Source organism: Macaca fascicularis, chromosome 14, assembly GCF_037993035.2.
Source record: "Macaca fascicularis isolate 582-1 chromosome 14, T2T-MFA8v1.1".
Classification (NCBI taxonomy): Eukaryota; Metazoa; Chordata; class Mammalia; order Primates; family Cercopithecidae; genus Macaca; species Macaca fascicularis.
Window position 1 is genome coordinate 110,482,562 of NC_088388.1, and position 23,933 is coordinate 110,506,494.

At 41.8% G+C, this 23,933-nt stretch overlaps 1 protein-coding gene across 11 annotated transcripts in view; it reads right to left on the bottom strand.

Annotated features, from left to right (window-relative positions):
• Window positions 1-23,933, bottom strand: part of BTG4 (BTG anti-proliferation factor 4) — a 114,242-nt gene that overhangs the window by 72,526 nt on the left and 17,783 nt on the right. For 3 of the 11 annotated variants that reach the window (XR_012423691.1, XR_012423694.1, XR_012423692.1), the window contains one exon: window positions 17,630-18,748. The exons of 6 other annotated variants lie outside the window; for them this stretch is intronic. The gene's annotated coding sequence lies outside the window, so the exon portion shown is untranslated. Of the gene's footprint in view, window positions 1-16,413; window positions 16,928-17,629; window positions 18,749-23,933 lie in introns of those variants that run through there. 2 more of the 11 variants (XR_012423696.1, XR_012423693.1) reach the window with 2 other exon arrangements.

The following is a 23,933-nucleotide window of genomic DNA, read 5'->3' on the forward strand; positions in this document are numbered from 1 at the left end:
GGAACAGAGACCTGAGCCAGCACCCCCAGGCCCCTCACCATGTTATGCCCTGCACTGCCTCAGGACTCTAGAGAGTCCCCACCAGCAAGAAGACACTCCCACATGCAGCCCCTCAACCTTGGACTTCTCAGCCTCCAGAACTATGAGAAATACATTTTGTTTCTTTATAAATTACCCAGTTTTAGGTACTCTGTTATAAGAAACAGGAAATGGACCAAGATAACCATTTAAAACCGTATTTCCCAACCTTTTTTTCTACTGTGACACACATGACAGATAAAATGTATGTATCAGACAACCACTTGAGTCTCTTCACTCGACAGACATTTCTGTCTGTTTGTTTGTTTGTTTTTTGAGCCAGAGTCTTGCCCTGTTCCCCAAGCTGGAGTGCAGGGTCATGCGATCTCGGCTCACTGCAGCCTCCACCTCCTGTATATGCTGCCTGAGCTCCGCCTCCTGTGAGATCAGGGGCGACATTAGATTCTCATAGGAGTGGGAACCCTATTGTGAACTGCGCATGCGAGGGATCTAGGTTGTGTGCTCCTTATGAGAATCTGACTAATGCCTGATGATCTGAGGTGGAACAGTTTCACCCTGAAATCCTCCACCCCCATGGAAAAACTGTCTTCCACGAAACCTGTCCTTGGTGCCAAAAAGGTTAGGGACTGTATTTTTGTTAGTTTGAAATTCTTTAAGGAACAGCATCTGCAAACACAGGTACTGGAATGGTTGGTAACGTATTACTTGCGGCACACCTTCCATCTAAGCTCAGCACACAGTTTGCCATGATGTTGGAGTTGAAAGCATCTAAAAGCCTCTCATCCAAGATAAAAATAAATCATTGGTAAATCTGTCAATCAATACCCAAGCCCTAGACTCAGGCTCAGATGCCAAACCCCATCTTTGTCATTTCCTTGCAGGCTACACCCCACAGAAGTGAATCCGGAGATTCCTTTCCTGCACAGTGTCCCATCCCTCCCCTGTGAGAACGCAAATAGGTTGTGTGATCTAAGGTGACTTCCAGCTCTAAAATTATTCAATATGATTCTTTTTCTAATTTGTTGAGCATGTTATACCCACATTACTTCTGAGCTGGTAGTAAGACACACCTAATAGTGGATAGCAAACTGAAGACAGAGGTGTCAAATGAGGTCTAGAAAACTGCAAGCCCAGAGATGGAGAAGCAACAAAGCAATTTATTCTGTACAGCCCCTTCCTTCTTTCTTCCAAAGAACAGTAAATGGTTACTAATGGCTAAAGAATTTTAAGTTATTCTTGAATCTTGAATTTGAACAGCAGAAAGAAATAGTGACTAGAATGAGTCTTCAGAGCCAGGACACCAGGAGAAACTGGTTTTTAAAACAGAATAATACTATGTACAGGCTGGGCGCGGTGGCTTACGCCTGTAATCCCAGCACTTTGGGAGGCTAAGGCGGACAGATCACGAGGTCAGGAGATCGAGATCATCCGGGTCAATGTGGTGAAACCCTGTCTCTACTAAAGATCAAAAATTATCTGGGCATGGTGGCGTGCACCTGTAGTCCCAGCTACTCAGGAGGCTGAGGCAGGAGAATCACTTGAACCTGGGAGGGGGAGGTTGCAATGAGCCGATCACGCCACTGCACTCCAGCCTGGGCGACAGAGTGAGACTCCGTCTCAAAATAAATAAATAAATACATACATACATACACACACACACACACACACAAAATAATAACCATGTATAACAAGGATCACCAGCCACCAGGCCAATGATTGGGACCCGTCCCTGGTCTGTTAGGAACCGGGCTGCATATCAGGCAGTGAGTAAGCAATGCTGCCTGAGGTCCGCCTCCTGTGAGATCAGCGGCGACATTAGATTCTCATAGGAGTGGGAACCCTATTGTGAACTGTGCATGCGAGGGATCTAGGTTGTGTGCTCCTTATGAGAATGTGACTAATGCCTGATGATCTGAGGTGGAACAGTTTCACCCTGAAATCCTCCACCCCCATGGAAAAACTGTCTTCCATGAAACCTGTCCCTGGTGCCAAAAAGCTTAGGGACTGCTGATGTATAAGGTTTTAGCAACATTTATATCCCTTCAGGGGATCAAAGTTTGTGCTGCTCTCTTCTCTTTTCATCTGCCCTGTGTTTGGCTTAAAGTAGGATCAAGGCCAGACATGGTGGCTCACGCCTGTAATTCCAGCACTTTGGGAGGCCAAGGCAGGCAGATCACCTGAGGTCAGGAGTTCGAGACCAGCCTGGTCAACATGGTGAAACCCCGTCTCTACAAAAAATACAAAAATCATCTGGGCACAGTGGCTCATGCCTGTAATCCCAGCTACTTGGGAGGCTGAGGCAGGAGAATCGCTTGAACCAGGGAGGCAGGGGTTGCAGTGAGCCAAGATCGCGCCACTACACTCCAGCCTGGGGGACGGAGCGAGACTCCATCTCAAAAAAATAAAAATAAAAATAAAGTAGGATCAAGCAGAATTCACCATTGCTTGACAGCATTGGTGTATTAGGGAAAAGGTCTGTCAGCATTTTTGCGTGATGCAATTTTACCAGGAAGTTTGAGGCTGCTTTATTTTTACCACCAGGTGGCAGTATTAGGCTGTCATAGAAACTTTACCTAATGACCAATTTCTGGCAAGCAACTGCAAAGAGAAGGGGAGGTAAGAATATATAGAGAAATAAGAAAATACAATGCAGGTTAAAAATCCTGGGTTCTGGAATCAGGTTGTTGAGTTTCTAAGACCTATTACTGCTACTTACTGGCTGTGCAATCTTGAACAAACTACTTCATTATTTAACCTCGGTTTCCTCATCTCTAACATGAGGATAACATTACCTACCTGGAAATGTTGCTATAATAAAAGTCACAAAATATGCATAAGGCGCCTGATGCATTTTGTGGGTTGAGTTTTGTCCATCACCACCATCCCCCTCAGAAAAAGTATTGAACTCCTAACCCCAAATCCCTCAAAATGTGACCTTTTTTGGAAATAGGGTCATTTTGGATATACTTACTTAAGATGAAGTCATTAGCACGGAACCCTGTTCCAATGACTGATGTCCTCAAAAAAAGAGGAAATTTGGACACAGAGACATATACGGGGGAGCGCCACATGAAGACGAAGGCAGAGATCATGGTGATGCTTCTACAAGCCAAAGAATGCCAAAGATTGTTGGCAAACCACCAGAAACTAGGCAAGACGTGCACAACGCATTTTCTCTTATCACCCTCAGAAGGAACCGACCCTGCTGACATCTTGATCTTGGACTTGTAGCCTCTAGAATGATGAGAAAACATTTCTGTTGTTTAAGCCACCCAGTTTCTGGTACTTTGTTATGGCAGCCCAAGCTAACTAATAAAGCAGGTAAGCCCTCATTAAATATTAGCTAGTATTAGTCCTGCAGTCTTTTAATCTAATTGTACTGAGACAACAATACTGTTTTTACTGTAAATTCAAGCTCACTTTCCAGCTATCAGGGGTTTATATATTATTTGCCCTCCCCCATATAAATCATGCCTTTCTGTGGAGTGACAGACAGCAAAACTAGGGCAGACATGAAAGTCACAGGGAGGGGGACTTTCATGACACGCAGGAGGATGCCTGCTTACAACAAACACTGTAAGGCCTTCACCCCTCCAGAGGCTCATGGACAGACCACATGAGCCCTTGGGAGAGGGGAAGAGTCCAAGCCCCCAGGTGCGAGTTTTCGCTGATCAGTGTGCTATACGGAGTGATATAGGTGTCAGCTCTTATTGCCAGAGGGCTCTTATTCCACCTACTGGTGGAAAACAGGTTGGATGTCATAATCTTTAAGACCCCTTCATCTCATTTCAATGCACACATTTCAGCCACTTTCCTTTGAACGTATAGAAGCTGGGAAAAGTAAGTGGGCAGAGCAGGTTGGTGGTAGTTTGTTTCTTTTTCTTTGGTGGGATCTGGAATCCTTTACAGCTAGTTTTACTAAAGACTGAGATCGGCTAGGTAGGATTAAGGCTGAGGAACTGCCCCTAACCGCCCACCCCATGCCACACACCTCCTCACTATTTCATCACCCCCCCTCCAGCCCCCAAGGCAATGAATAAGAGTGTTGAATAAATTGAGCTGGAATAGGCAGCTCTGAAAGTTACCACATTTGGCAGACAATTCATCCCAAATCTTCCCTTCCTCAGGCTCAAAAAGAGACTCAACCTTGTTGGGTAGGTTGGGTGCTGTCCACAGTTAGGGGGATTTGGAGCTGATTCTATTGTGTGTATGATAGAGAAGACAGGAGGGAACACAGTTGGCCCTTCGCATTCCCAGGTTCTGCATCCAAGGATTCAACCAACCATGGATGGAAAATATTCGGAAAATACAAAGCAAAATGAACTCTAAGAAAAAGAAAAAATTTAAAAAAGAAAGATAGAAAATATTTGAAAAAAATACCAGAAAAGGTTATGTTGTTGCTGGAGTTCAGCCTAGATGGTTACATTTGTACTGAACATATACAGGCTGTTTTTTTTCTTGTCATTATTCCCTAAGCAATACAGTATAACAATTGTTTATGTGGCATTTACATCGTATAGGGTATTTTAAGTAATCTGAAGATGATTTAAAGTATACTGCATGTAGTGGCTCAGCCTGTAATCTTAGCACTTTGGGAGGCCAAAGCAGGAGGATCACTTGGGCCCAGGAGTTCCAGACCAGCCTGGGCAACATAGGGAGACATCGTCTCTACAAAAAAAAAAAAAGCCAGGAGTTGTGGTGCACACCTGTGGTCCCAGTTACTAGAGAGGTTGAGGTGGGAGGATAAGTTGAGCCCGGGAGATCGAGACCTCAGTAAGCTACGATTGCACCACTGCACTCCAGACTGGGTGACAGAGCAAGACCTTAGCTTGAAAAATAAATAAATAAAATAAAATATACGGCAAGATGTGCTTAGGTTGTAGGCAAATATTACACCATTTTATAACAGGGATGTGAGCATCTGTGGATTTGGTATCCACCGGGGCCCTGGAACCAATATCCTGCAGATACTCACGGACAATTGTATTGCCTGCCAACGTGTCCCCAAAAGTCCCACACCCAGGTTGATGCCACAAATTGCCTCTAGGGCAGACCCCCACTCTCAGGATGGATTGGAATTTTAACTAAAAGGAATTCTAGATATGGTGCTCTTATTTGGATCCTGATTTGAACACGCTAATCAGAAAGAAACATCTTGAGATAATTGGAAAAATTTGAACATAAACTATTAGAGAAAATTAAAGATTTATTTTTGTTTTCATTAGGAGTGATGATGGCATAGTGGTTTTATAAAATATAAAAGGCCTTATTGGTTAAATATGACAGTAAAATGATCCCATTTCAGCCGGGCATGGTGGCTCACACTTGTAATCCTAGCACTTTGGGAGGCTGAGGAAGGCGGATCACGAGGTCACTAGTTCAAGACGAGCCTGGCCAACATGGTAAAACCTTGTCTGTACTAAAAATACAAAAATTAGCTGGGCATGGTGGTGTGCACCTGTGATCCAGCTACTCTGGAGGCTGAGGCAGGAGAATTGCTTGAACCTGCGAGGCAGAGGTTGCAGTTAGCAGAGATTGCACCACTTCACTCTAGCCTGAGCAACAGAGCAAGACTCCATCTTGGGGAAAAAAATGACCCACTTTCTTGGGCCTGTTTTAAAATATGCTATTAGGTTGGTGCAAAAGTAACTGTGGTCTCTGCCATTACTTTCTCTTTTTTTGAAATGGAGTCTCACCCTGTTGCCCAGGCTGGAGTGCAGTGGTTCAATCTGGGCTCACTGCAGCCTCCACCTCCCGGGTTCAAGTGATTCTCCTGCCTCAGCCCCACAAGTAGCTGGGATTACAGGTACATGGCACCACACCTGGCTAATTTTTTTTTTTTTTTTTTTTTTTGTATGTTTACTAGAGACAGAGTTTCACCATGTTGGCCAGGCTGGTCTTGAACTCTTAACCTCAGGTGATCTGCCCACCTTGGCTTCCCAAAGTGCTGGGTTTTCAGGGGTGGGCCACCGGGCCCAGCCTGTCATTACTTTCAGTGGCAAAAAGTGTGATTACCTATAGCAAGAAAAAAGGTAGAGAGAAATCAATGAAACAAGATCAGCAAACTCATCTTGTTTTTTAGATAAGTGAGAGGTGCATGGTGGTTCGTTATATTATTTTCTCTCAACATACATTTTTATGTATGTGTGAAAGTTTCCATTAGAAATGTTTTAAAATAAAAAGAATGGGAAGGGGGAAAGAATCACAGATCTTTCTCCTGCTGAGGGAAGTTCTTCTATTGGGGTGTGAAGGAGAAATTCCACTGAGTTTCGGGCTGGGCACGGTGGCTCACGCCTGTAATCCCAGCACTTTGGGAGGCTGAGGCGGGCAGATCATGAGGTCAGGAGATCGAGACCATCCTCGCTAACGTGGTGAAGCCCCATCTCTACTAAAAATACAAAAATTAGCCAGGTGTGGTGGCACGCACCTGTAGTCCCAGCTACTTGGGAGGCTGAGGCAGGAGAATCACTTGAACCCAGGAAGCAGAGGTTGCAATCAATGAGCTGAGATTATGCCATTGCACTCCAGCCTGGGCGACAGAGCAAGACTCTGTCTCAAAAAAAAAAAAAAAAAAAAAGAAAGAAATTCCACTGAGTTTCTCCTCACAGAAAACAATAAAGTGGCATGGAGAGAACACTACTAGAACTAGTTTATCATACATGTATCCAACTTCTACTGTCTCCCAGGGCCTGGGATATGATAAACAAGAAGAAATATTAATTCACTGAACACCCATTCTGTGCCAAGTACTTTCACAAACATCGTCTTTGTTAATCCTCGTAACAATATTGCTCAGGTAGATGTGATTTGTATGAATGAGACAAAGACCACCCAACCAGTAAGGGGCAGGGTAAAGAGGCCTTTGGGTTTTGTTGCACATTCCACAAATCATTCCACAAATAGCCAAGCTCTGTATCCCACGGTGGAGGCAAACAGGGATGTAATTGTTTTTTTAATTTGTATTATTTTTTCTATTTATAAAAGCACATGTGGAAATTACTTGCGTTTTTTCACATAAGCCCTCCATTTTTCCACTGACATACGTGTCTTAAGTACCTTCTGTGTTTCCAACACTGTGGACACAAAGATAAATAAGGCCCTCCCCTCAAGCTATTTACAATTCAACTGGGGAAGCAGAGCTGGACATAAATGTCACTGTGCGTTACTTGACATCACAGAGGCAACTAGCACGCACAAGGAGGAACCTGATGTCCAACCTCCTCCACTTTGCCCGGCCAAGAGCTTTTTGAAAGTCCAGCAGCCCATGGAAGGTTCCCCAAGCCCCTGGACAAAACTTACCCACTCTTGTTTTCTCCCACAGCCTGCAGCATACACTTTACCATGGGATCCTTCACAGTCGAACGTACCTTATAATTCACTTCTTTTCTCTGGGCCACCCAATTGCAGGAACCACCTCCTATTCATTGTTGTGACCCCCAGCTCCTAGGGCAGTGGCTTGCACTTAACTGGCAATCAATAATTGCATTAAATTGAGACAAAAACCTTTCCTGGCAAGTGCCACCAGCGTTAATTTTCCACCCTCCTAACTGCGTTACGATGTGTCTTTTCCTTATTTTACTACTAGAAATATTCAGTCTAGAATCTCTTCACAGAAATCAGTGCTTTTTAAGAGTGTCTACAAAATAATCAGACATAAAGGAAAATGCAAAGATTGAGTCACTTTCTATCAAATATTGTTTATTTCATGAAGTCTAATACAGAGAGATCCAACATAAATATTTACATTCTACAAAGTTGCTCTGCTCTAGAAAACAACTAGCCAGCCCATGTTTTTGAAAGACTGTTCTGTTCTGTTTTGTTTTCAAGAAAGAAACTGGTCTCCCTTTTGGAAGAGATCACGTTTTCCTACCCCTTTATTTCGAGAAAGGAGCTGGCTCCAAATGGCTTTTTCAGGGTCAGTGAGCCGTTGAACAACCAATAAGTTCTCAGCATCTTGGGATCAGCTCTTTTTTTCTACCAATCTGTCTTTTCTCTGTGTCCCCCCGAAGCTAACTTCAAACTTTCCTGCTTTTCTACTAAACACAATGGTGAATGTTTCCTATGTTGATAGATGCCCACAAAAACAACAAGTCCTTATCACCTCATGAGTTTTAAGAATCTGCTCTTGGATACAAAGATGTGTCATCTGTTATGTGCTGCCAAGGGAATGAGCAGGGAAATCAGGTGAAGGAGACAGCGTGAGACATGAAGCCAGCCCCACCTGCCCTGTGGATTCAGAGCAGTCACTTTAGTAATAGGCACAAGGTGGCCATTTGTAAGATTATAATGCATCTCCTAAATGGACAGATGTCCCAGCATCTTCCTGCTAATCTGAAACCATCAATGACTCCTTGCTGTCTACAGAATCCAGTTCAAACTCCTTAATTCAGCATCCAGTGGCCTCGATGATCTGGTCCAACTACCTAACCTTACTACCACTCCTGTAATGCCAGTCAAGACTCGTTGCTCTCCCACAAACTCAGCATGCATTTTCCCATTGCTGTCTCTGCTTGTCCTCTTTCCTCAACCTGGAGAGTCCTTTCCTTACTTCTTTATGTGACACATCCTACCCATCTGTGAAGACTCAATGAAGTGCCACATCCTCCTTAAAGCCTCTTTCCTCTTCCAAAGTCCTTTAGCTCTTGGCCTGTTTCTGCCTTTCTCGTGGTTCTCAGTATGTTTTGTGTATAGGAAGGGCATGAAACAACAGCAGAAAATACCCTAGGGCCTAGAAATAAAGGGGCCATATGAGAATTTAACCATGGAAGTCAATTTGTACATGGACAATGACTTGCAACTGAAAGAGTGTCTCCAAGACATCTGAGCATGACCCTCAGGTGAAGCCTGGCTTAGGTCTGTAGTTGCTGCAGAGTAAATGGTATTCATGTGTCTATTCAGTGAATCAACAAATATGTACTGAGTACCTGCTAAATGACAGTTACTGTGCTTGACCGTGGGGATGTGCAATGGTGAATAAGATACAACTTCTACCCTCTTGGCAGTTATATAGTAAAAAGCCAGATTAACATCAATGACTTACATGATGATAGGGCTGTCATAGGGATATGGGCAAGCCCAGGATGCAGACACTTCCTAGAGGAGGGGATGCCCAAGGTGAGAACATGGCACATATGCAGAATTTCAAACAGTTCCACATGATTAAGCTGGGAGTGTTCGGTGGGTGAGTGGCAAAGGGTAAGGGGGGACAAGACTGAAGGGGCTACAAGGAGCTTCACAGTAAATGGATTCATAAGCCTTGCTGAGGAATTTGGACTTCAGCTCCGGGCTGATTATTCATCGTTTGCTATCTCTTACCAAATCCCTGCCCACATCCATTTTCTACCCTACTCTGACCTGCTCTGTGCCCTAGCAGGATGACCCCTGCAGACTGCATCACCCAGCTCCCTTGCCAGATGGTTTCTTGTATGATTTGGGCAAGAGAGGCTCCAGCAGGTCCGCTGTGGGCAGGAGTAGTGAAAGAAAGGTTATGGTATTGCTTCCGCTTTCCCTTCATAGCAATAGCAGTAGTTCCACCCTCTGCAGTTCAATCTCCACCAGTTGGCCCTTTCTTCAGCTCTCACTATAATCCAGTAACTCCACTTTTTCTCCTTGTCCCCTTCTAGGGTGGTAACAGCTTCCTACTGCTGCTAACAAACTTATCCATAGTTTGCTTCCTTAATCCTATCCATATATCTGCAAGTGGTACTTTCATTAAAGTCTCTTCTAGGAACACTTTTACACTGTTGGTGGGACTGTACACTAGTTCAACCATCGTGGAAAACAGTGTGGCAATTCCTCAAGGATCTAGAACCAGAAATATCATTTGACCCAGCCATCCCATTACTGGGTGTATACCCAAAGGATTATAAATCATGCTGCTGTAAAGACACATGCACATGTATGTTTATTGCAGCACTATTCACAATGGCAAAGACTTGGAATCAACCCAAATGTCCATCAGTGACAGACTGGATTAAGAAAATGTAGCACATATACACCATGGAATACTATGCAGCCATAAAAAAGGATGAGTTCGTGTCCTTTGTAGGGACACAGATGCAGCTGGAAACCATCATTCTCAGCAAACTATCACAAGAACAGAAAACCAAACACCGCATGTTCTCACTCATAGGTGGGAACTGAACGATGAGATCACTTGGACACAAGAAGCGGAACATCACACACCGGGGCCTATTGTGGGGGGGGGGGGAGGGATAGCATTAGGAGATATACCTAATGTAAATGACGAGTTAATGGGTGCAGCACACCAACATGGCACATGTATACATATGTAACAAACCTGCACGTTGTGCACATGTACCCTAGAACTTAAAGTATAATAATAATAAAAAAAGAAAAAAAAAAGAAAAAAAAGTCTCTTCTCTTCCTCTGAACCATCCAAGATGAATTCCGTTTTCTGACAAGAACCTAACTGATACAATCCTGAAAGTTATAAGGAGACATTCAAGTGTAGGGGGTCCAAAAAAACAAAACATATGGCAATCAATGTGTACCTCCAACACTACATAAGGGACAAGGCCCTCAAATTTTAGCCAATCTATTCCCAGTGGTAGCACCCTGTGTATTGCAGAAATGCATGCATCAGCCATCACAGACCAGGAACCTCTGAATCACGCATCTAGCCCCCAATTCTGATGCAAGATTGCAAAGGCAATCTTATAAATAAGCTTCTTGCATAGATCTAACAACACAAAAGGAAACAGGACATAGGTGCTTTGGTCTGCATGATATTTATTTCATTATAGACACCACTGTGAGACCAGGCGCAGTGACTCACATCTGTAATCCCAGCACTTTCAGAGGCCAAGGCAGGTGGATCACCTGAGGTCAGGAGTTAGAGACCAGCCTGGCCAACATGGTGAAACCTGTACTAAAATACAAAAATTAGCTTGGCTTGGTAGTGGGCGCCTGTAATCCCAGCTACTTGGGAGGCTGAGGCAGAAGAATCACTTGAACCTGGAGGTAGTGAGCCGAGATCGCACTGCTGCACTCCAGCCTGGGCAACAAGAGCGAAACTCCATCTCAAAAAAAAAAAAAAACAAAAAAAAAAACAAAAAAAAACACCATGAGTTTGGTTCCTATAACTTTATCTCCAAAGTCCAGTCCATTCTAAGACTCTGCAAAGAAACTGGATCTTTAAATAAACTGGATACAGGTTATTTTCCATCCCAGGATCCCTGTGTGTGTCTGCTGCTCCCTTTCTTACAGTATACCTTCTGCCCCGTTCTGCTTTGTCTGAACTCGAATTCGTCCTTTACAACTCGACTTCAAGGTTATTTTCTCCATTAGGCTTTCTCTAACCCCTGTATTTATCTGTCTTAATTTCAAGGAGCAACATGAAGTCTGGAACTTTGTTCACCTCTGCATCCCCAGCACCTAATTCAATGCCTGGCCCACAATTTGTCTTCCTTATTGGGTTGAAAGTAGGTTGAAATCGCCATATTTGCCTGATTCATTTTTGTATCTTTCTAGAATGCCTAGAATAGTGCCTTGCGCACAATAGGAGATCAATAAATATTTTTTAAATATGTAAATGACAAAATGTAACAAGTATGTTCTTCCCTATACTTCAAGGGAACATACAGTAAATAATCATGATACCAGAGCTAAACAAATCCACGGGAACCTCCCAGGAAACCAAAACGTGCAAATGTGCCAGGAGGTTTTACAGAGTAAGTCCATATGGGATTTAAAAAAAAACAACACAAGTGCTGTAGGACTTTATTGTGAATTGGATCTGCCAATATCCATGCTGAAGAAGCCAACCCTGAAGCCAAATACCAGCATTTGTTTCCCAAACACTGATTAAAACAAATATTTTTCAGTTGCCATAGCTTTTGGATCTATTTTTGACATGTACGCTGAATGCAGCAAATAACATGGAAACTCTGGCTCCCTTCATTGCTGCTTGACATTGAGGACTCTAACCTCGCTAGTGAGGTCAGAAAACATCAGCTACACAACCACAAAAGATACCTTTCCTTGCTCCTAGGCTGCCAACTGCAGTACTATCTTTGGGATGGTTCGTCATGTCTACTAGTTGCACGTGCTTTAAAACTGAATACAGCCTCAATGCAGGCTTTAAGTTTGGAAACTAGTTAAAATTAGATTAAGTCTTGTGTCTTTATAGGAAAGCACTGACAATATCTCTTTGATACATAGTGTAGCCCCAATATACAACTTTAATTTTTTTATTGTGGAAATTTAAGAACATATACAAAATTATAGAGAAGATTAAAAGGATCTGAAGTACCTTTCACCCAGCTTTGATAACTATCACTTGTGAAAGGATAACTCAGATACAAAACTATTAAGAAAATAATTTTACTTTCACTATTCTGTAAGGCAGATCTTACTTCAGAACAACTGAGCTATCTAAACAAAGAACACAGCAGGTTTTTAGAGAAAAACACAAGAGGTTACTAAGTGTACAGTTAGTCTGTTCCTCACATGACTATCCTACCTGCAAGGGTTATCACCTATGTTGATATTAATATTGCAAAATCAGGAATTAAATTGGTTGTTTTTTGTTTGTTTGTTTTTGAGATGGAGTCTTGCACTGTCGCCCAGGCTGGAGTGCAGTGGCGTGATCTCGGCTCACTGCAACCTCTGCCTCCTGGGTTCATGCCATTCAATCAGGAATCAAATTGTTTGCATTAGAGTATCAGCTTACAAAAAGGGCATGGTCTTCATTTAGAGAAAAGTGTTAGGGTGTTTCTGCCCATTTTAGTATTTTTAAGAATGTCAAGTGTTTGGGGTTTTGTGGAGGCAGGGATGGGTTTTTGGTTTTGTGTGACTGTGCTATATAATGTGCTAAGTCAAGATGGCAACAAGGCAAGATGTCATTTCTGCTTCCCTAGCCCCTCCTTCTGGGGCTGCCAGAAGTATAATTCTGACTACACGGGTTTGTTCAGAAATTTTCTGATCCATATTATTAATTTGATGGGTTTTTCTCTTTATTTTATACAGTTGCCACAAAAGGTGTTGATTAATACTAGGAGATTTTTTTGCTGTATGGTTTTAAAAAGTAAAGCCTTAAAATACCAAGGCTTGGAGAATTAACTTCTGTCTAGAGGCTTCATAAAGCCCCTAGTCAGATTTTGATCACATCAGTTTCACAGATGATTTTGAATTGCTGTTCTCAATCAGTTTGCCATTTCTAGGTGTAGGAGAAAAAAGGCATCCCGTTTGCCTGTTTGCCTGGACCATGCTTTTCCTCAGGAACTACCTAACTAGGACGCCCTTCCTTCTCTGAGGTCCCCAAGTCTGTCAATGTTCCTGCTGTGTCAGCAAGTGGCGTTCTTTACTAACTGTAAGGCTCAGATTTCACTAGCCAGAGAGCAGGTACAAGGTAAGTTTCCTGGGAGGATGTTGTGGGCATCATTTCCACATATCAAGTACAGTCCTTGTTTCTTTTTTGCGGGGGGGGTTGGGGGAGGGATGGAGTTTTGCTCTTGTCGCCCAGGCTGAAGTGCAATGGCGCAATTTTGGCTCACTGCAACCTCTGCCTCCTGGGTTCAAGCCATTCTCCTGCCTCAGCATCCCAAGTAGCTGAAATTACAGGCATGTGCCACCACGCCCGGCTAATTTTTGTATTTTTAGTAGAGATGGGGTTGGTCTCAAACTCCTGACCTCAAGTGATCCACCTGCCTCAGTCTCCCAAAGTGCTGAGATTACAGGCGTGAGCCACTGCACCCGGCCCAATCCTTGTTTCTTAAAGTGAGCTTATCATGCCTAATTAAGTCAGACTTGTTTTAAAATGTGACATTTCTTGCATGGTAACTGCGAAAAATTTTCTTTATCTAACCATATCCCAAGACAGAGGTGTACTGACCCTATGTAAATAATGACATGGTCATAAAAAATAAAGTGAAGCAACAAATGGCACTTTAATAATAACCATTGTTACATGCAGTTTTACAGAAGCCAATCAATGTGTCACTCTTTTTCTCAAAATCATTTTTCTTAGATGTTTCTCTTTATTTATTCACATATAATCTATACCCTAAGACATTTTCTAGATTTTTTTCTGAATTCTGAGACATCAGTTGTAATGAGATACCATTTAAAGAATGTTTTGTTCCACTTCGTACAGGGTTTGCTTATTACATCGAGAATTAGTGATAGATCAGGAAGAAAGAAAAGGAGTGTTGTTCTCATTTGCCAAACAGAATATAGGTTAGCCCCAAGTGAATTTTCATCTTAATTTCTTTCCATCTTGCATCATTAATTCGCGTTTCCTGATCTTGGTTTAAGTAACCCTACTATCACAAAGTCATCTGCTTTTAGACTAAATAAAAGGTCCTAGACATGCTCAGTCACACAGTCCAACCAGGGGCTTCTGGTGACATTGTCAGCTTATACTGGAAAGCCTGTGTCCATGAATCTGCTCCAGTTAGTGTCAATAGTTAAAAGAACCTATTTGAGGCCACTGCTGGGATGTTATGATCCCTTTGATGTTTCTTCCAGAGACTCCATTATTGATTTATTGATTAATAGCAAGGGTGTTTAGATAATTGCAAAGGAAAAGAAGAAACTACCTATTGACGACAAGACTTGGTCAATGGCTTGGGTTAATTTACTATAATAATTAACAGTATCTACAATAAGAAAAATGAGACATAATGTACAAGTATTTTTAAAGGATTTAATCAACAATTTCTCTGAAAGTAGTAACATCCTATAGACAACAACGGCCTTGACAGATCTCCAGGACTTTTAAATTTATCCCAATGTGTATTTTTTAGTAACCAATTGATACAGGTATTTTAAAACAGAAAACGTTGAATAAATCTTGCCGACAGTTATTATGCCAATCTTCACACATTACCTTGAGTATGCTCTATCCGTCCTGAAAGATTGCAATTGCTGAAACTTGTTCATTTTAATATTAATAACATGCTTTGTATATAATTGACCTAATATTAATAACATGCTTTGTATATTTTTGTATATAATTGACCTAGGGAGGTTGGTTTGCCAGCTGTTTCCATACAATGGGCTTGGCAAATGCTCTCACAAATACAGAGAATTCCAAGTATTTTCAATGACTTCCAGCACCCCTCCTTTTACAAAATGAGAAAATAAATCTTTGGTGTTGTCTAAGAAAGAAACCTCAAAGACAGTTTGGTTGTAAAAGATATCTTAACAGTTCTATTATTCAGAATATGAGAAAAGCCAATTTAAAAAGTTGTTGGCCAGGTGCAGTGGCCTGTAATCCCAACACTTTGGGAGGCTGAGGTGGGCAGATCACGAGGTCAGGAGTTCGAGACCAGCCTGGCCAACAAGGCAAAACCCCGTCTCTACTAAAAATACAAAAATTAGCTGGGCGTGGTGGCGGGCGCCTATAATCCCAGCTACTCAGGAGGCTGAAGCAGGAGAATCTCTTGAACATGGGAGGCAGAGGTGCAGTGAGCTGAAATCACGCCATTGCACTTCAGCCTGGGCAACAGAGCGAGACTCAATCTCGGGGACAAAAAAAAAAGTTGTCAAGGGAGACAAGATGGGAGTATAAATCATAAGTGCCTAAACATGGGAAATGGTTACAATCTTTGTTATGGTGAAAATACACACTAGTGCATAACAATATTAGGAATTGTAGTCTTTTCAGAAGTAGATTTTGTTTAAAAATTATTTCAGCGAATGATTTAAAAATCAGACAAAATGTTATCAGGCTCCAAATAAGTATATTTTAGTGACACCTGGAATCTCTGCTAGTTGCACACAGAATAACTTTTTGCTATTTCTAGTGGTATGGTTTGGCTCTATGTCTCCACCCAAATCTCATCTCAATTGTAATCCTCATGTGTTGAGGGAGGGACCTGCTGGGAGGTGACTGGATCACAGGGGCGGTTCCCCCATGCTGTTCTTGTGTTAGTGAGAGAGTTCTCACAAGAGCCGATAGTTTTATAAGTGTTTGGAAGGTCCCCCTTTGCAGCACTTCTCTCCCTCCTACCACGTTGTGAAGAAGGTGCCTGCTTCCCCTTCACCTTCCGCCATGATTGTGAATTTCCTGAGGACTCTACGGCCATGTGCAACTGTTAGTCAATTAAACCTCTTTCCTTTATAAATTACCCAGTCTCAGGCATTTCCATTTCTTTTTCTTTCTTTTGTTTTTGTTTTGTTTTGTTTTGCAAGACAGCTTTGTCACCCAGGCTGGAGTACAGTGGCACAATCTCGGCTCACTGCAACCTCCACCTCCCGGGTTCAAGTGATTCTCCTGCTCAGCCTCCTGAGTAGCTGGGACTTCAGACGCATGCTACCATGCCTGGCTAATTTATGTATTTTTTGTAGAGATGGGGTTTCGTCGTGTTGCCCAGGCTGGTCTTGAACTCCTGAGCTCAGGTGATCCACCTGCCTTGGCCTCCCAAAGTGCCGGGATTACAGGTGTGAGCCACCATGCCCGGCCTCATAGGCATTTCTTTATAGCAGTGTGAAAATGGACGAATAGGCTTGTTAGTATTAACAAGTTGAGATCGTATCCTCAAAGCTCAATGTTCTTCTGAAATACTTGGCTTTCTCCTCTTTATCACTTAAAGTTCCCTTTGCTCAATAAATTTAATATTCCACTATTTAGGCATACAAAATGCATTTAAACATACAAAAATAAACATATATCCTTAAATGGCAAACATGAGGCTTTAAATTTTAACTTCAAAATATATTGATCTTACCAGAATATTACAAGGTAATGTTTATCTACATTAAGTTTACCATCTTAGTAAAACTATAATGCTTCTCTTGAAAAATAAATGGGGCCAGGTGCAGTGGCTCACACCGGTAATCCCAGCACTTTGGGTAGGCCAAGATAAGCGGATGGCCTGAGTCCATGAGTTCGAGACTGGCCTGGGCAACATTGGCCCCATTTCTATAAAAAAAAAAATAATAATTAAGAAAAATCAATAGACAAAGCATATCCATTATCTTGTGTATGCATCTATATCTCTTCGCAACAACTGTATAGCCTCAACCACTATGCATACTAGTTCCAGCTTTCAACTGAAATAATCAACATCTGCTCCCTCAAAGGCCCAGAGAAAATGAAGAGGTGAACAAATAAGAACAGTCTATTGTACACAAGTACCTTAGCAGAAAAGCAAGGCTCAGTGAAGGCCTCCTGAGTCCCACAGGCTCTATCACATATACATGTTACATTTTTCAAAATGGAAAGCATGAACATGTGAACTAACATACAACCCAATTTTTTTTGTTTTCTTACAGCACATGGCCAGTCTCATTCCATCCAAAACCCCACCTACTACCAACTCATCCCCAGGTTATTTTGAAGCAAATCCCACACATTATGTCATTTCATCTGTAAATATTTCAGTATGAATCTCTAAAAGATAACGATTCTTTTTGTGATCTTTAAACATGATCATAACAATTATCTAATGCAAAAATTAATGCCTTAACATCATAAAATATTCAACCAGAGTTCACATTACCCTAATTCTGAGTACTTTCAACTTCATTATTTAAATCAGGATCCAAATATGGTACAATACATTGCAACTGAGCAATATGTATTTTAATTCTACTTTAATTTATAGGTTTCTCTTCCATCCCCTTTTTCCTCTTGCAACTTTTTGTTAAAGATATCAGGTCAATTGGCCTGAATTTGCTATGGTATCACTTAAAAGGTTCTTTATCCCTGTGTTTCCTGTAAATTGTTAGTTGAATCTGAAGGCTTAATCAGATTCAGGCTCAATCTTTTTTGTTTGTTTGTTTTGCAAGATGTGTAGAAAAGACTATAATCTTGTCCAAAAAGGGGTCTGGCCTTTGCCCTCTATTTGGGGGTGTAATTTCTAAACCCTTGGAGTTTCATGATAGGAGTGGTTTTGTTTGTGTGCAGGCCTTGGTTAAACTGGATAGTGTAATGATGTGATACAGAGTGGGAGGTTTGGGTCACACATACTCAGCAATCAGCTCTGGAGGGGCTGGAGATGGAGAAGTCATGTGGGCAGCCAACCAAATAAATATCTGGACAGGAAGGCTCAGGTGCTTGGCAATAATCTGTGCATATGGTCATACACTGATATTGGGAAAGTAATGGTGCATACAACTCCACAGGGAGAAGATAACTGGAACATCCATATATGGAACTTTTCTAGACTTTACCTTACATGATTTTTTTCCTGGACTACCTTTAATCTGTATCCTTTAGTTGTGATAAACCATAACCATTAGGATAACAACTTTTAGTGACTTCAAGTCCTTCTAGCAAATTATCAAAATTGTGTGGTTTTGAGAATCCCCAAACTTGCAGTTGATGCCAGAAGTAAGAGCAGTCTTGTGAACTGCTCCCAACACTCCCCACAAGACCACTGCACTGTGGTAGTGTCTAGCAGGAGGTCCATGATATCCAATTGTTTCTTTTTCTGCTGTTGTTAGTCACTGATGATCATTGCTTCTTTGAAAGAGGTCATTACCTCTTTGAAGACTGCAAAATGGTGATATTCTACTTCTATCCTTTCTTTTTTATTAACTTGAGTCTTCCCTTTCATCAGTTGTTTGGTTATGTGATATAGGCAATATAGGAAAGACAGGAAAAAATGCTTATTTTATTTACCAGTTTTTAAAATTAAGAGGTAGTTCCTTGCATTCTTCAAAGTGACCAATGACTTCTTAAAAATCTTTATGTCATGAATTTAAGCATCAATCATTATAGATGTTCGTCTTTTAACACCTGTGGCCAAGGAGAGAGTATGTAAATTAACTCCTGTCCTTTTGACATGATCCTAGTAATTTTTCATAGCTTGCTTCCTTGCTTTCTGGTATCACAAGATGTTCCAAGTTTATCTGGCATATCTTCTGTTTAAAACCTGGAATCAGCCATTTCTCTAAGAAGACCTGTCTCAAGTTGGGTTCTTCCAGGAAATTGACTCTGAGTTGAATATTTACAAGCAATTAAGGGACTGCACTTAGAATTAACACCTATGGGGGAGGGGCAAAAGTAGGACTGGGCAGAGAGAGCAGTGGAACCACAGTAGAGTCACAGGCAAATCCACAGAGAACACTGGAGATGGTCTAGCCCTGTAAGATGTCCTCCCTTCAGGCAAGAGAGCCTGACCTTTATAATCCACATTAACCAGTCATTAGATATGGGCTGCCTCTGGGCAGGATGTTATAACCTTGGGTGAGGTGACTCTCTTCATGTTAGGGCAGTGGTTCTCAGTCAAGGCAATTTGTCCCCCAGAGACATTTGGCAATGCCTGGAGACATTTTTGGTTGTCACAGCCATGGGTAGGGTGCTACTGGTATCTAGCGGGTAGAAGCCAGGGATTCTACTAAACATCTTCTAATGCACAGAACAGTCCCCAACAGCAAAGAATTATCCAGTCCAAAATGTCAATAGTGCTGAGACTAAGAAACCTTGGTTTAAGAAAATGCCCAGAGAGTGATTCAGGGACAACCAACAGTCACCACTGTTCCAGCATCCCAGGCCTCAGTTCTGAATGGAGAATCTGGGTGGCAAACCACAGTATCCACTATATGTCTTGATTACTTTTAGAGAAAACTAGTAAATAGAGATCTCTGTCTGGGAGCTAGGAGTGCTTGTTGCCTCCAGTTTGATCTCTATTTCTAGGCCTATTCAGGGGAGAGAACTAGGAAATTATCTTTTCAGTACACATCATTCATTATATCAATATTTCTAATTCAAAATCAGGACTCTGATATAATCCTATTTAGAAGGTATAATCCTTCTATTTTGAGAAGCTTGGAACTTGTTGACCCTAAGAAGTTTCCTGAGAGCCATCTCAGTAAACCATTTTTGAATGTCATTAAGTTTGCATATCAGGGGGTTACAAAAGTAAAGAAAAACTTTGCAGGAAAATGTTCAAAATAATCCAGAATATTGGATTTAGGAGGAACCTAAGAGATCATCTAAACCAAAACTCTGATTTTACAAATGAAGAAAAGGAGGCCTAGAAAAGTTCAGCAGACTTAATCTAAGGTCCATAGCTACTTAGTGCCCTAACCAGGACCAGCATCAGGACACTAACCCCTCATATTTGTTTCTTTTTTCCTGCCTCAGCACTCTGACTCTTCTCTCTAGTATTACCTCTCCCATGTTGCAGAAGAAAATAGAACAAAGAGGGACAGAAAAGGAGATGAAACTCATTCCTTTTTCACAGTATACCTTAGTGGAACTGAGAACTCAGATCTGTATGCAGAGAACTGAGCACAAATCTGTAGGAAGGAAGTGCTTCTTATCCACTGTTAGTGGAAACATCTGTTTAGTTGTTTTTCCAAAGCACTGTTAGATTGTGCCGTGCCTTCCACATTCTCTCCTGCACTCTTGCTAATGACGAAGCAGTTACACACCAGCAAGGCTGGCCAAGGTTGGGACATCTTAGCAAAGAAAAAGAGCTCAATTAACCAGTCCACGCAGGGACAGAATGATTGATTTGGTCTCATTAGTAGCATACACAAAAATAATCAATTAAGCTGGCAACATGGTGTAATGCCTTTTCAAATGAAGATAATCCTCTTTTTTTTGAGTCAGGGTCTTGCTCTGTTGCTCAGGCTGGAGTGCAGTGAGTGGTGTGATCACACCTCACGGCAGCCTCAACCTCAACCTTCTGGGCTCAAGAGATCCTCCTCTCTCAGTCTCTCAAGTAGCTGGGACTACAGGCATGCATCACCACACCCTGCTAATTTTTGTATTTTTTTGTAGAGATGAGGTTTTGCTATGTTGCACAGGCTGGTTTCAAACTCTTGGAATCAAGCCCACCTCAACCTCCCAAAGTGCTGGTATTCAGGTGTGAGCCACTGCACCCGGCCATTAGGAACTGTCTTCTTTCAATCCTTTCCTAGGCATACTAATCTGAACTCTTCTTGTCCTAGTAAGTTGTTTATTATTTCTTCCAGTGCTTCCTAAACTTTTCCACTGAAGTACTGACAGAGAAGAATGAAAGCTACACAACACACACACACACACACACACACACCCCGGTGTGCACTCAAAGCCCTGGGAAAGTGACCCAAAGCAAAATTATTGGGAAATGCAAAATTTTTCCAAAGTCCTGTGTTTATCTTAAATATTCGTTCAAGTCCACAACCTACTCTGTTTTTCTTAAAGAAACAGAAGTTTAAAAGGGCAATTGATATTCCAGAACATGCAGTATGCTTAACAAGGGCTTTGAGAAATCCCTTCCCCTCCCAAATCATGACATACCTCTTGTAACCCCATTTAAGAAACCCAGATTGAGAAATCATTTATATAATAGATTTCTATTGCTCTAAGGTAGAATTCATACTCTTAAAAGGGGTTTGCCTTTAAAAAAAAAAATCTGCATTCTATCTACTTATGAAGTATCTATTTTTGTTTGTTTGTTTTTATTTTAGCAAAATCACTAGTTGTTTGGGTTTTTTTTTTTTTTTTTAAGAGGTAGGGTCTTACTTTGTCACCCATGCTGGAGTGCAGTGGTATAATCACAGCTCACTATAGCCTTGAACTCCTGGGCTCAAGTAATCCTCTCACCTCAGCCTCCCGAGTAGCTAAGACCACAGGTTCGTGCCACCACACCCAGCTAATTTGTAAATTTTTTTGTAGAAACAGGGTCTTGCTATGTTGCCCAGGCTGGTCTTGAACTCCTGGCCTCAAGCAATCCTCCCACCTCGGCCTCCCAAAGAGCTGGGATTACAGGTGCGAGCCACCATGCCTGGCCCAGTTAAGCTGTAATAATCAAGATTTTCAAATAATTTGTGTTTTATCAACAGTAGTTACAAAAAAGATTAAAATTAAAATATAAGTATATTCAAGCTGTATAAAATTTTATATTTTTATCAAAAGTATAATCTAAATATAAAAATTTTAATGTAAAATTGTTTTTCATATATTCTCAAAAGTTATCTTTTCTAAAATATTCAAAAGCATCTATTAAAATTAAAAGGCAAAATATAAATTAAAATTCGTAATTTTAAAATGGGGATACCACAGACTGCAAGTCTTTATTTTCATTTATTTATTTATTTATTTATTTTGAGACAGAATGTCGCTCTGCCATCCAGGCTGGAGTACAGTGGCACGATCTCGGCTCACTGCAGCCTCTGCCTCTTGGGTTCAAGCAATTCTCCTGCCTCAGCCTCCCGAGTAGCTAGGATTACAGGCACATGCTGCCATGCCAGGCTAATTTTTGTGTTTTTGGTAGAGATGGGGTTTCACCATGTTGGCCAGGCAGGTCTTGAACTCCTGACCTCAGTTGATCTGACTGCCTCAGCCTTCCAAAGTGCTGGGATTACAGGCATGAGCCACCACACCAGGTCCAACCTGCAAGCCTTTATGGCATTCAGATGCAGCCACCTGCTGTTTTGAGGACATAAGGCAAGAGATGTGGAGAATGTTTCCTGGGGCCTAATCAATGTTAGTGGTAAGAGTAGACATTTAGGCTTATGGCCATGCTGTGTCAGTGCTGAATGCCAAACTGAGAGAGGGGTCATGTGCTCTTCAACAATGTGTATGTGGATTGGGGGCTTGTGGCTGGTTTGTGATATGCAGGGCCTTCTAAGCCCGGGCAGTTTTCACCTGTCCCAGTCTGAGGACAGTCTGAAGTCTTCAGAATATGAATGTATAATGGAAAAGGGAAAGTGGGTTGACATCCCAGCCCCACACCTCACCGCTCCAGAGAGCATTCAGAGTTACACACCTACCTACTTACCCAGTGAAGTTAGTATATAAAGCAGATATGATTATTACTACTTTACAAATAAGGAAACTGTATTAGTCCATTTCATACTGCTATTAAGAACTGCCCGAAACTAATTTATACCAAGCGAAGGGGGAAGAGCCCCTTATAAAACCATCAGATCTCAGTCAGGTGCAGTGGCTCATGCTCTAATGCCCGCACTTTGGGAGGCCGAGGTGGGCAGATCATCTGAGGTCAGGAGTTCCAGACCAGCATGATCAACATAGTGAAATGTAGTCCCAGCTACTCGGGAGGCTGACACAGGAGAATCACTTTAACCTGGGAGATGGAAGTTGCAGTGAGCCAAGATCGTACCACTGCACTCCAGCCCGGGGTGACAGAGCGAGACTCCATCTCATAAAACAAAACAAAACAAAACAAACAAACAAACAAACAAAAACCATCAGATCTCATGAGAACTCACTCACTATCACAAGAACAGCAAGGGGGAAACTGCCCCCATCATTCAATTATCTCCACTTGTTCTCTCCCTTGACACATGGGGATGATGGAGATTATAATTCAAGATAAGTTTTGGGTGGGGACACAAAGCCTGACCATATCAGAAACTGAGACACAAACTAAAATGAAGTGACTCTCCCCTGGTTAGCTAGCTACAACATGGTGGATCCAAGAGCAGAACTCAAGGCTCCTGGCTCCTTGCCCATATAAGCTGGCTGCCTCGTGTCTCACTTCCTGATGCTCAAAGTTGCTTCTATATTACTGTCAGGGTTTTGTGGTCAAGTATTATGTGAGTTAAAAAGAATAAAAGAACCATACTGTTTAGCCCTCTTCAGTGTTTAGGGATTTGGAGGTTCAGAGGTGGAGGAAAAGGGAAGTCATTTTAATAGATGTTTTCTGAACCTGATCATTGAACTCCAACATCTTAGAATCAACATATCCTGAAATGTTTCTGGTCAAATAGTGATTATGGGCACAACAATAAAATTACTGTATTTAGTCTTCTGGTGCGTGGTCAGCATCTTCTTTTATCCTTTTGATTTGGATTTCCTTGGGCTACTGAATGGGGATGTTTTCTGTTCTTACGTGGCAATTTGAGAGGGGTAGCTAAGTAGCATAATTGTTATTTACCATGTGGTATGCACTATTTGGGAGTTGGGGGCTGAACCTGACAGAAAATTAAATGTGATTTCTGCCCTCAAAAGTCCTCATTTTACTCTG